At 43.8% G+C, this 12,774-nt stretch overlaps 1 pseudogene; it reads right to left on the bottom strand.

Moving 5' to 3' along the window:
- Window positions 1–4,640: 4,640 nt before the first annotated feature.
- LOC113193078 (small ribosomal subunit protein uS8 pseudogene) lies at window positions 4,641–5,211 on the bottom strand (annotated as a pseudogene).
- Between the last annotated feature and the right edge of the window lie 7,563 nt (window positions 5,212–12,774).

Here is a 12,774-nt window from a genome sequence, read left to right on the forward strand (position 1 = left end):
TTTCCAAGAGACAGATGGCCCCCGGTGGTCTTTAGTTCTTGGTCCTCCTTAGATGATGCACAAATTTCCTGCGCGCCGCTTGCGTGGAACTGGCTGAACTTTCCTGCGTTCAACATGCATTTATTGAGTAACTAGTACATACCTGGTGACTTCTGTCCCCATTCCACAGGTTAAAACCTAATACCTCTCCCTAAGAGGGAAACTGAGGAATGTGGTCATTTGGCTGGGTATGCGGCTGCCCGGTGTACCATTTCCTGACTTCCTGGAGCTTTCGTGCTGGTCAGGGAAGTAGATATGACATAAACATACCCAGACACGATATAAATGGTGATGTGGCTGGAAGGAAGCATACAGAGGCCCTTCAGCAGGGTGTACAGGGGTCCTGGCCTACTCTCAGGAGGTCAGGGAGGGCTTTCCTGAGGAAGCGACAACAAGGGCTTTGCCCTGAAGGAAATCCTAGCCTGTGTGAGGAGACAGATGTTGAAACAGCTGCCATCCTCTCCACTGAGATAGGAAGCAGGAAGTCTAGTGGTTAGGTCCCAAGTTTACTTGTGATGTGACTTTGAGCCACTTACATCTCCTCTTTGGACCTCAGTTTCCTTATATGTAATGTGGGGATAATAAAGGATGGGGTCAGTACCGAATGAGCATTTCCCAGGCCATGCATTGTGAACTTCTGGGAGCTGCCACTCTCAGACTGCGGTGGACTAGTGCAATGTGGTGATAGGGAATAGATCCATTATAATCATTGTAATGAATTTCTACTACAAATGAAAGGTTAAAGTAATCAGAATAAATTTGTGGGTTTGGCAGGCTTGGCACATACTTGAGATAGAGCCTGGCAGCAGGTGTACTCTGAGCCATTGATTTTGTACTTTAATATGCATAAGAATCACCTGGAAGATTTGTTAAGCCATAGATCTGCCTATACCATGCCCCCATGCCCCTCCCCATACCCCACCCTGCAGTGGTTCTGATTTTGTTTGGGATGGGCTCCATGAATGTGCATCTCTAACAAATTCCCAGAGACTGCAGATGCTGCTGCAGATGCTGCCGGTCCATGGATCACAGTCTGAAAAACTGCTGTACATTGAAGACACGTGGGAGGCAGGTGGGGCAGGCTGCAGGCTGCAGGCTGGAGCTGGCTGGGTGGAGATGGAGCATCCCCTGTCTGCTGTGCTGCAGCAGAGGGAGGACACCTGTTCTCAGATCTGGCGGGGAATGTGGGAAGGACTGTGGACCCCAGCCAGAGGCCTGGGTAATCCCCATGTCCCTGAGCCGGGAGCTCCAAATTCACTCTAATAATCCAATTCTGAGACTAAGCCCTTGGCTCCAGTCCCTGCAAGGCAGGCCTGCTGCCCTGCATGTCCCATACCAGCTTAGCTCTGCCAGGCTCCAGGTCTGCACTGTTTCAGAAAGGCAAAGACCTTGGAGGGAGATGTGCAGAAAGATGGCTTCTGTAGACATCTCTGTCAGCCATCAGGGCCACTGTTCAGAGGAACCTTAGTGCTTAGCATAAGAAAGTCCCAGGGCCTAAGCTTCTGCCCCTGATGCAGAAACTAGAACTCCTCTTTCTCCTGCCTTGTATTTTAGGGTTACTAGTAAGATTGCCTAAAGAAAGCGTTCTGTGACTTTTCAAGAAGTGAGATGCCTTTTCCTAGATGAGAATTCTTTCTGCTTCCCCCACACCACTGCTTTAATACTTGGTGGATCATCTTAGAAGAGCCCTCACAGCTGAAAGGTCTAAGCCCCGATTTGCCTCCTTGGGATTTGTAAAGTCTAACTTATGCACTCATTCCTGCATGTGTTCAACTGATACTTTTTACTTATTTCTTTATATATTCATTCATTCACTTATTCATTTTGCAGCGATGGGCATAGAACCCAGGGGCCTGGTGCCTGCTAGGCAAGGGCTCTATCCCTGAGCTACATCTCCAACCCCCTACTGATACTTATTGAATTCCTACCATGTGCTAGACCCTGTGCCAGGGTCTCTGTTCTCAAGGTCAAACTGTAGTGGGGGAAATAAACTAGTGTGATCTAGTGACTAACTGGGCTAGTCTCAGAGCTGCAGGAGTACATAAAAGGCACCCGTTCCAATCCTGTGTGTGTCGTGGGATGGTGTTGAAGGGACAGATTTGCTAGGACCTGATGGGTTAGCAGTGCTGAGTCAGAAGAGGTAGTCAGGAAGAGTGTTTCTGGTTGTGGGAACAGCTGCGCCAAGGCCCAGAGGAAAGGGGGAGCCTGGTCCCTTCAGAAAACTAAGTGGAATTCCATCTGTCAGTTGTACTGGGTGGCTGGAAGGAGGAGGAGAGAGGGATGACTTTCAACAAGAAGGCAGCACCCAATCCCGCTGTAGACTTTGGAGTGTGGAGAGGCTCAGGCGGGACCTCTGAGGAGCTGCCATGTTATCTCTGCAGGCCACAGTAGTAGAATCCCTGGTGCCTGTGAAGAGCTTGCCTTTGGGGACAGATTTGTCCAGCGGGTAAAAAAAAAAAAAAACATAGTGACTGCAGATAGCCTGAAAGCATCCATAGCAATATGCTTTAGAGCGTGGATCTGACTATAAAACAGAAAAGCAGACATTAGATACTCCAATGGAAGAACACACCATCACCTGGGGCCTTGCCAAAAGGATCGCATTGGAGTCTGATCACTCCATGAAACACAGCAGGCAATTTTCAGGAAATGTTAGGGCAGAGGGACATGTTGCCATCAGTAAAATCCAGAAAACTCCACAGGTCAGTTGACCCTGGTTCTTCAACAGATCAATTACAAAAACCAAAAAGGAATGGAGGGGGAATTTGTGGAATAAAAGAGACTTGCCTAGCATGTGTGAGGCACTGGGTTTGATCCTCAGCATGACATAAAAATAAAAAAATCAAGGTATTGTGTCTATCCACAACTAAAAAAAAATATTTTAAAAAAGAATAGCAGATATGATATGTCAAGAGCTTTGTAATGTTTTGAACAACCAATAAAAATATTTTAAAAAAAATAATAAAAAAAAAAGAATAGCAGTTGCTTTTAGGAGGAAGGGCACAGACAGGGGCTTCTTGGGTATCTGGCAAAGTTCTACTTCTTGACCAGTAGGCTGATCACAGGGTGTATATCTTGTAATAACTTCTAATAATTCATTAAGTTCATTAAGTTGTCTGCTTCCTTCATATTGTTTTCTATGTCTTATTTTACAATAAAAAGACTAAAAAAAAAAAAAGCAAGAGTGGACTCAGAAGCCAGCTGCCTGTTCAGATCACAGCTCTGCCGTCTATGAGCTGTGTCATCTGGGTGAGTAATCAGCCCCTTTGGGTCTCAGTTTCCTCACTTGTAAAATAGGGATGCTAATACAGAGTTATTCTGAAAATGAAACAAGTTAGTACAGTTGGCTCTCCGTGGATGTGGAACATGCAGATCCAACCATGGATCAAAAATTGGGAAAAAATATGTATAAACTTTTTCTTGTCATTCTTCCCTAAACAACACACTATAAACACTATTGACATAGCATTTACATTAGGTATTACAAGTGATCTAGAGATGATTTAGTGTGTAGGTTATATGCAGATACAATGCCATTTTACATAAAGGACTTGAGCACCCATGGACTTTGGTATCTGTGGATACCAAATCCATCCCCATTGCATACCCTTGGTATCAGACCTGCTCACCATCGGTACCAAGGGACAACTGTATACATGAAGACCTTGGAACTGTGTCTGTTATACTGTGACACACAGTAAGCATTATTACAGCTCTCAGTATTATTATTGTCATTATTGCTATTCCCTGTCGCCTCCCACCCCTCTCATGTCCTTGTGTTCCATGATTCTCTCAAGGACAGCAGAAGGGAAAGTCAGGCATGGAATTCTTCAATGGCTGTGCCAGAACCTTTCATTGACAATGATAAGCTAATCAGAGCTTAACTCTGACTTGGCTCCATGTCTATGCTGCATGGTCCTGCAAGGTGGCCCTGATCCTGTTGTGCCGGTGACTCTGGTTGCAGGGCAGGAATATCCTTTCACCCCCATGGACTTGCCTACCCCCTGCTCCTGTTCTCCAGCCAATGGCTGGTTTTCCTAGGGGGAGGACGGGTTCTGAATACCATGAGCAAGCCATGGGCTTTGGTGTTAACGGGGACCTGGAGTCTGACCCCAGCTCTGCCACTTAAGGTAAAGGATGTATGTGTTGAGCAAGTTCTTGTTCTCTTATTCTCTATTATTAGTACTAATAATTGTACCTACCTAGTGGGGGTAATTGTGAAGTAATAGCCCATGCATGATGCTTTGCAGAGGGCCTGGCTCAGGACCTTCATGCTGATCCTTCTGCTTACAGTGATTTTTACCACACTCTTGGAATAGCTAGATCCTTCTCATTTTTTCAACCTGGGCTCTTGACTTATTGAAGAAAATCAGTAAAAATAATAATAATAATAATTATTATTATTATTATTATTATTATTTTGGTCTGGGGATTGAACCCAGGGGAACTTTACCACTGAGCTACATCCCTAGCCTTTTATTTTTTATTTTGAGACAGAGTGTTCCTAAGTGGCTGAGGGTGACCTCAAACTTGTGATCCTCCTGCCTTAGCCTCCCGAGTCACTGGGATCACAGGAGTGTGCCACCGCCAGGCTGTACTGATTATATTTCAACTCTTTGTCCATTGAAGCATTTTATTTGAATATATGTATCACATTCATAGAAAAAGAATTCCAGGATTTCCCCTCCTGTGATTTTCATACTGTATCTTTGTGGTCCATGATGCCCACTGAGGTCATCAGTCCAATGAAACCAAATGATGAAATGGGGGCAGATATTTCATCTATTTTTCTAGATCTTTGGGTTGCACTTCAAATCAGAGCTTGATCACTCCATACATGTTTAACCTGCCTTCCAGGTTCACAACAACTTTCCCAGTTCTACTATCATCGGTTATTTCTTTTTTTTTTTTTTTAATATTTATTTATTTATTTTTTAAGTTATTGGCGGACACAACATCTTTGTTTGTATGTGGTGCTGAGGATCGAACCCGGGCCGCACGCATGCCAGGCGAGCGCGCTACCGCTTGAGCCACATCCCCAGCCCCTATCATCGGTTATTTCAAATTTGCCAGTGAAACCATATTTCATCAAAATGGTTAGAAACTGGACAATGACTTTGAGGCATTGTTGGTGATCTTGAGAGAACAAGCCAGGACGTTCATGCACACCATTATGGTGGTATGGAATGATGGTACAAAGAGCCATTTCAATACATGTCTACCTGCTTAGTGTTTGATAGCCCCTGTTCCTCACTAGAATGTAAACTTCATGTTGGTGGCAACCATTTGTATCTTGTTCTCTGCAGTATCTCCTTGTCTAGTAGGCATTTCCCAATTGCTTATTGGCTGAATGAACACAATCCATGAAAACACAAATATATATGTGTACATTTGTCCACTTTCCTATCATCTGCCGTCCCTGGCTGAGGGACAGGTTCAGAGGGGACATGACTCTCCAAGCTTATGCATCTAGTAGATGATAAAGATTGTCCTGGTGTTTCGGACTCCCATGAATTGGTCCTGAACACACGGAAAAAATCTGGGAGATGACTTTTCAGGTGACATATAAAGAGTGCTGCAATGCGGTGAAGTCTGCTGTCTGGTTTAAAGATTTTCATTCCTTTGTCACAGATGAGGAAACCAAGGTGCAGAAGGGAAGTGACTTGCCTACCCAGATGGGAAAGTGCTTGCTTTTTCTGTCCTCATGCTTAGCCACCATAGGCCTGGCTGGCTCTGTGACTCACATCCTTCTGGGGGAAGCAAAGACATGCCAAGTCCATTCTTCTTCCCCTGAAGTTGGAGACCCAGCCAGATTGCCCACTGGGGGCAGGGCCAGGAGACACCATGGGTAGGCTCCCTCCCTCTCTGGGTGGCTCTGATCTCCCTGTGGTTTAACTTCCAGAGGCCAGGAAATTTGGCTTTGGGACGAGACCACCCACCTTAGAGTCTCAGGGCTACAGGGCAGGCTGTGTAGACTGTTGGGCTGGCCTGCACTGCTTCTCTGTTTACCTTTTGAACTTTTATTGTAAGCTTATCCTTAAGGGGGAAAAATATCCCATTAGCTTAAAATAGGCAAGACTTAATTAATAGCATGCTTTGTTCTTTAGATTCTTATCTATACAGGAAGACACACCCCTTTTGAGTTTTGTGGGTCAAGGTGAATTTGCCTCTAAGGGCTCATAAACAGCTGCTCCATTTTCCACTTTTGAACTCTGGATCTTTTTGCCTTTTCCCTCCCTTGAATGAAAGGGTTTTTCCCAACTCTTTAGCCTTTGCTTTTATTACATTGTTGGTATTACATGTAAAAATTATTTCTTCCCATGTGATTAACAGCTACTGTGCCCTATGGACCTACTAAAAGCCAGGTACTGTGTAAAGGGCTTCTTACAGAAGCCCACACACAGGATTGGTCTTCGAATTATATTTATTCTACAGATGAGGAAGCTAAAGCCCAAAGAGGAGAAATGACTTTCCAGAGGCCATATAGCTCTAAGAAGTACAACTAGGCTAGCTGGGTGCCCTGACTCACACCCATAATCCCAATGGTTCAAGAGGCAAGTTCCAGGCCAGTCTTAGCAACTTCCTGAGGACCTTGTTTCAGAATGAAAAATAAAAAGGACTGGGGGGTGTATCTCAGTGGTAAAGCACCCCTGGTCTAGAACTCTAGTACAGGGGCAGGGGGTGTCGGGGGTGGACAACTTAGAACTAGGCTATAAATCTAGGTCTCTATGCCCCCTAACACCTATGACTATTATCTATTGAGCACTTAACTCTGTGCTCAATGGTTCCCTAATACTCATTTTAAAAAATATGTTCTTTTAGCTGAGCATGATGGCACACATCTGTAATCCCAGCAACTCGGGAGGCTGAGGTAGGAGAATTGCAATTTTGAGGCCAGCCTCAGCAATTTTGTAAGACTCTCAGGAGCTTAGTGAGACCCTGTCTTAAAATGACAAATAAAGGGCTGGGGGGTGTAGCTCAGAACCAAAGCACTTGCCTAGGATGTGCAAGGCACTGGGTTTGATCCTCAGCACCACATAAAAATAAACAAATAAAATAAAGGCATGCTGTCCATCTACAACTACAAAAAAAAAAACATTAAAAAATAACAAATAAAAGGACTGGGAAGGTAGCTCAGTAATAGTGCCTCTGGGTTTAAGCCCCAATACTAAATAAATAAATAATATTTAAAATAAAATAAAAGAGCTGGGCACAGTGGTGCATGCCTGTAATCCCAGTGGCTTTGGAGTGAGGCAAGAGGATCGAAAGTTCAAAGCCAGCCTTAGCAAAAGTGAGGCGCTAAGCAACTCAGTGAGACCCTCTCTCTAAATAAAATACAAAATAGAGCTGGGGATGGGGCTCAGTGGTCAAATGCCCCTGAGTTCAATCCCTAGTACCCTGCCACCCCCCAAAAAAGAACTAGGGGTATAGTAATTCAGTGATAGAGAACCTCTGGGTTCGGGCTGGGGATGTGGCTCAAGCGGTAGCGCGCTCACCTAGCGTGCATGCCGCCCGGGGTTAGATCCTCAGCACCACATACCAACAAAGATGTTGTGTCCGCCGAGAACTAAAAAATAAATATTAAAATTCTCTCTCTCTCACTCTCTCTTTAAAAAAAAAAAAAAAAAAAGAGAACCTCTGGGTTCAATGCCAACACACAAGAAAATAAATAAATAAGCCAAAATACTTCTCAGTGTGTGACTTTGGACAAATTACTTTACTCTCCTGAGCTTTAGTTTCTTATCTGCAAAATAGGGGCACTACCTGTCTTTCCAGCTTTTGCTGGGGAGGGATACTGGGGATTGAACCTAGGGGCACTTAACCACTGAGTCACATTCCTGGACTTTTTTTGCTGGAGAGGTATTGGGGATTGAACTCAGGGGCATTCCACCGACAACTGAGCCACATTCCTAGCCCTATTTTGTATTTTATTTAGAGACAGGGTCTCACTGAGTTGCTTAGCACTTCACTTTTGCTACGCTGGCTTTGAACTTTCGATCCTCCTGCCTCAGCCTCCAGAGCCGATGTGATTACAGGTGTGCACCCTTGCCCCCAGCCCTAGTCCTTTTTTATTTTGAGACACGGTCTCAGTAAATTACACAGGACCTCACTAAGCTGCTGAAACTGGCATTGAACTTGCAATCCTCCTGCCTCGGTCTCCTGAGCCACTGGAATTACAGGTGTGCATCCTTCCAGCTTCTTGAGGTGGCTATGAAAATCATATGAGAGCCAGTGGTTATAGAGAACCTGCTGTCAGAGCCTGCCTGGATTTATAAGTCTTATCTCAGTTTTGGGTGGAATTATGGTGAATTTTATCTTTTCAAAGTTCCTTTCAATACTGTCTACATTGGTTTTTACAAAAAAATGTGTCTTGTGAGGTGGACCATCCTATTTGCATTTTATTTTGTTACTATTTATTTTTCAGTTGTAGTTGGACACAATACCTTTAGTTTACTTATTTTATTTTTATGTGGTGCAGAGGATTGAGCTAGGCGAGTGCTCCGTGGCTGAGCCACAACCCTAGCCCCCATTTGCATTTTAAGTGAAAGGAAACTCAGAGAAAGGGAGTAATGTGGCTGGGAAGCCACTGAGAAAGAAACTGAATGCATTTGTTTCACCCCAAAACTGTAGTTTTTTTTTTTTTTTTTTTTTTTTAAGAGAGAGTGATAGAGACAGAGAGATAATTTTTTTGCTATTTATTTTTTAGTTTTTGGTGGACACAACATCTTTGTTTGTATGTGGTGCTGAGGATCGAACCTGGGCCGCACGCATGCCAGGCGAGCATGCTACCGCTTGAGCCACATGCCCAGCCCCTGTAGTTTCTATCATTCTGCGGAGAGCAAGTACTCCATCCTGACAGGGTGCTGGAGGAGTTGAAGAAAATGAATTTTTTGCATAAAACCAGCCCCAGCTGAAGGCGTTGAAAATACAGCTAATCAAAGTGATCAAAGTAATTTTTTTTTTTTTTTTTTTTGTATCAGGGATTGAACCCAGGGGTACTTGACCACGGAGCCACATTCCAGGCTTTTTATTTAAAAAAAAAAAAACATTTCTAAAGTTGTTGATAGACCTTTTTTATTTATATATGGTGCTGAGAATAGAATCCAGTGCCTCACACATGCCAGGCAAGTGTGCTACTGCTGAGCCCCAGCCCCCACTTTTTATTTTTGAGACAGGGTCTCACTAAATTGCTTAGGGTCTCACTAAATTGCTAAGGCTGTCCTTGAACTTGTGATCCTCCTGCCTCAGCCTCCTAAATTACCAGGATTACAAGTGTGGACCACCATGCTTGGCTTCAAAGTGTTCTTGAACTCTCAGATGGAGATGACCTATAGCAGGCAGGAAACACTGTAATCTGGCGTCCAAGGTGGTCATCATCTATAAAATAATTGCCTGGGCCAAGGGCCACCTGGATACTAACATTATTCTTAGCTTTCCCAGGGCCCAGACTTCTTGTGTTTTGAACAATCAGTTCAGAGGAGGTCTGGGGCTATTTGAGGACCCCTTCGGGTTGGTGTTTTAGGAGATAATCCTGCTCTGAAGTCAGACCTTCCAGTCTGGCTTGGCAGCTGAGACCATAACCCTTTTGTCTTCTCCCCCAACCTCATCTTGGGCCTGATGCTTCTGCTACTAGAAATTTGACTACACCACCCAGCACCCTTTATTCCCTAGAGATTGCCCTTGAACCATGCTCTCTCAGATGAGACCATGTTCCTCAAACAGCTGGCCTCTATACTTCTGGGCTTCAATTTCCTTAATTATAAAATGCAGATAGTAAACTATGGGGCTTTCATATGATGTGAGAATCTTACACAATAAGGAAAGAGAAAGATTTGGTGAATGGGGGGGGGCCCCAATACTTCTGTCAGTAAATCCCACAAATTTTACTAGCCTCATGACAATTGTGTATAGTCTACAGGAGAAACTGTCTCCTTCAAAGAACACAGGGTTCTTTAGGAGATAGGGGTTTGAGGAAGTTGGTAATTTTGGAAATTTTACTTATCAAAAGCTCTGGGTGCCAAGTGTGGTGGCACATGCCTGTAAACCCAGCAATTTGAGAGGCTGAGGCAGAAGCTTGTCAAGTTGGAAGACAGCCTGGGCAACTGAGTGGGACCTGTCTCAAAAAAAAAAAAAATAATAAAAAGGGTTGGGGATGTCACTCAGTGACAGTGTGCCCCTGGGTTCAATCCCTAGTGCTGGGGAAAAAAGAAAAAAAGGGGGGCTGGGCAGCAGACATACCTAAAAGCACAGATCTAGCAACCTTTTATAGTATAAGATGAAGGACAATGAGGTCCAAGTCGAGTAAGCAGGAACTCCAGAGAACTTTTTATTTTCAGGATAATAACTGGTTGATTGCTTGGTTTATTATGCAAGGCACTATTGTTAAAAATAAAATCAGATCAAGTTAAAATTTTAAGAGTTTATTGTGCGTACAAAAGAACAGTCCATGAATCTGTAGACTGCAAATCGAGATTGACAAGTTTCAATTTATAGCAGTTAAAACAGTTTATAAAGCATAAAAGAGGAAGTATTTTTGACCTTTTGCTAGATTAACTGTCATATATTTTTTTTCTAAGACAAACAGAACTGTTTAAAGCGACTTGTCTGTAGCTTATTGGTTTAATTTCATCGACTCAGGCTATTAAGGACAAAAATCTTTATGCATTTTATTTAAAAAAAATATATATATATTTGGTTGTAGTTCGGCACAATGCCTTTATTTTGTTTATTTATTTATTTTATGTGGTGCTAAGGATCAAACCCAGGGCCTCACATGTGCTAGGCTAGCATTCTACCACTGAGCCACAACCCCAGCCCTATTTTAAAAATTTTTAAAATAATTTTTTAGTTGTTGATGGACTTTTATTTCATTTATTTATTTATATGTGGTGCTGAGGATGGAACCCACTGCCTCACACATGCTAGGCAAGCACTCCACTACTGAGCCATAACCCAACCCCAGCCCATATGCATTTTATTTTTAGAGTTATCATTTCTGGGGGAAAATCAGGATGACTTAAGTTTCAGCTCTGGGGCTAGAAGTTGCTGATCTTGAGGTATCTGATTGTAGCCTGCATTTTTATTTATTTAACAATTCTAACAACTTTATTATGTACAGTGCTCCCTGGTCCTCCTCCTCTTCCTCCTTTGGTCTCATTATCTTCTTTAATCCTCCCATCTGCACTTGGAATAGGAACAATTATTACCTCTGTTTCACAATTGAGGAAACACAGAGAACTATCATTTGCTCAAGGCCACACAGTGGGTAAATGTAGACCTAGATGTGAAACCCAGGAAGCTTGAGATCCCATGCTCATCCTGCCTCCAGGGTCTTATAATTTATGTTTTACAGAAAAGACAGCCTAATTCATGAGTGACTGGATCTCAAAAAGGGGGCCAGGCTCCTTGGCACAAGGGTTGCCCAACCAGGAATGGAATTTGAAGAGCTCATTAAGGGGTAGTTACGCATCTTACTTACCTTCTGAGGTGACTGAATATTTAGAGGACTGAGAGAAGGCTGAAGTTTAGACCTTTTGAGGCTTTCTCAAATGTTTAGTCCATTTTTGTGACTGCTTCTCTGGATGAGACTGTTTGGAAATAACATAAACATGAGCTCCTGCAGGCAGTGTAGTATACAGCTAAAATCGTGGCTCTGCTAGACCCTGCCTGGAGGGGGGAACTACATCACTTCTGTAACTCTGTTCCCTATTTGCATCATGCCCCTACTCTAAGGGCTATTCAAGCCTCTGTGTTGACAGGTTCCTCCAAAAATAACATTTTTTATTTTTTATTTGAGAGAGGAGAACGGAATTAGAAATTCAAGTGCAGGACTCTAAAGGAAACAAGTCTATTCAGGAAGAATCAAGAGCAGATCCTAGAGTGAGACTAGGAGGTAATACATTCAAAAGTTACCCCTGGGGCTGGGAATATTGCTCAGTGATGGAGAGCTTGCTTAGCACGCAGAGGCCCTGGGTTCTAGCCCCACCACTGCAATACACACAACAATCTCCCAAAAGTTATACCTGTGGAGTCTGAGAAAAGAATTCTGATGCATTTAAATTTCCCCTTATATTGTCCATTGGCACCCTTTTCTAACTAATTGGGTCATGGGTTGCTTAAACATCTATGATTCTCATGTGGGGCCCCAGGTGTGTTTTTGCAGCACTAAGCTCATTGCCTAGCACATAATAGTTAGGGTCGTCAGATAAAATGCAAAGCGTACAGTTGTGTGAATTTTAGAAAATTGGTTTTTAATGAGTATGTTCCGTTTGTTTATCTAAAATTCAAATTAAGCTGGGTTTCCTGTGTTTTATCCGCTAAATCTGACAACCTTATTAGTAGGGACTGGAAAGTACTTGTGGACGAAATTATTAAATAGTTTTCTGCCTTGGTTTTGCACCTGTGGTGAGACCCCTTGTTGGCAACACAGCTTCTCTCTGCGCCTGTCTTCCTATTGGAGAAGTGGGAGTTTGGAGGAGTCACTGAAGTGCAGGGATCACCAGTGTAAGAAAGCGCCGGGTTAGCTGCCAGAGTAGGAAGAGAAGTGGGGTCATGCCTGTGCCAGGTAACCCAGGTCCTCAAACTGGGAACCGGCGACTTCTACTTCGGCCAGGGCCGAGGAAGCCCCCGCCCAGTCTCCAGGTTCAGAGTCAGGCCAGAGGCTGTCGCCATGGAGACGCGGGCAGCCGGGACCCCTCCTTCACCTAGCCACGCGTTTCCGCTGCGTTGGAGCCT

The sequence above is a fragment of the Urocitellus parryii genome, chromosome 3 (assembly GCF_045843805.1).
Source record: "Urocitellus parryii isolate mUroPar1 chromosome 3, mUroPar1.hap1, whole genome shotgun sequence".
In the NCBI taxonomy this organism is placed as follows: Eukaryota; Metazoa; Chordata; class Mammalia; order Rodentia; family Sciuridae; genus Urocitellus; species Urocitellus parryii.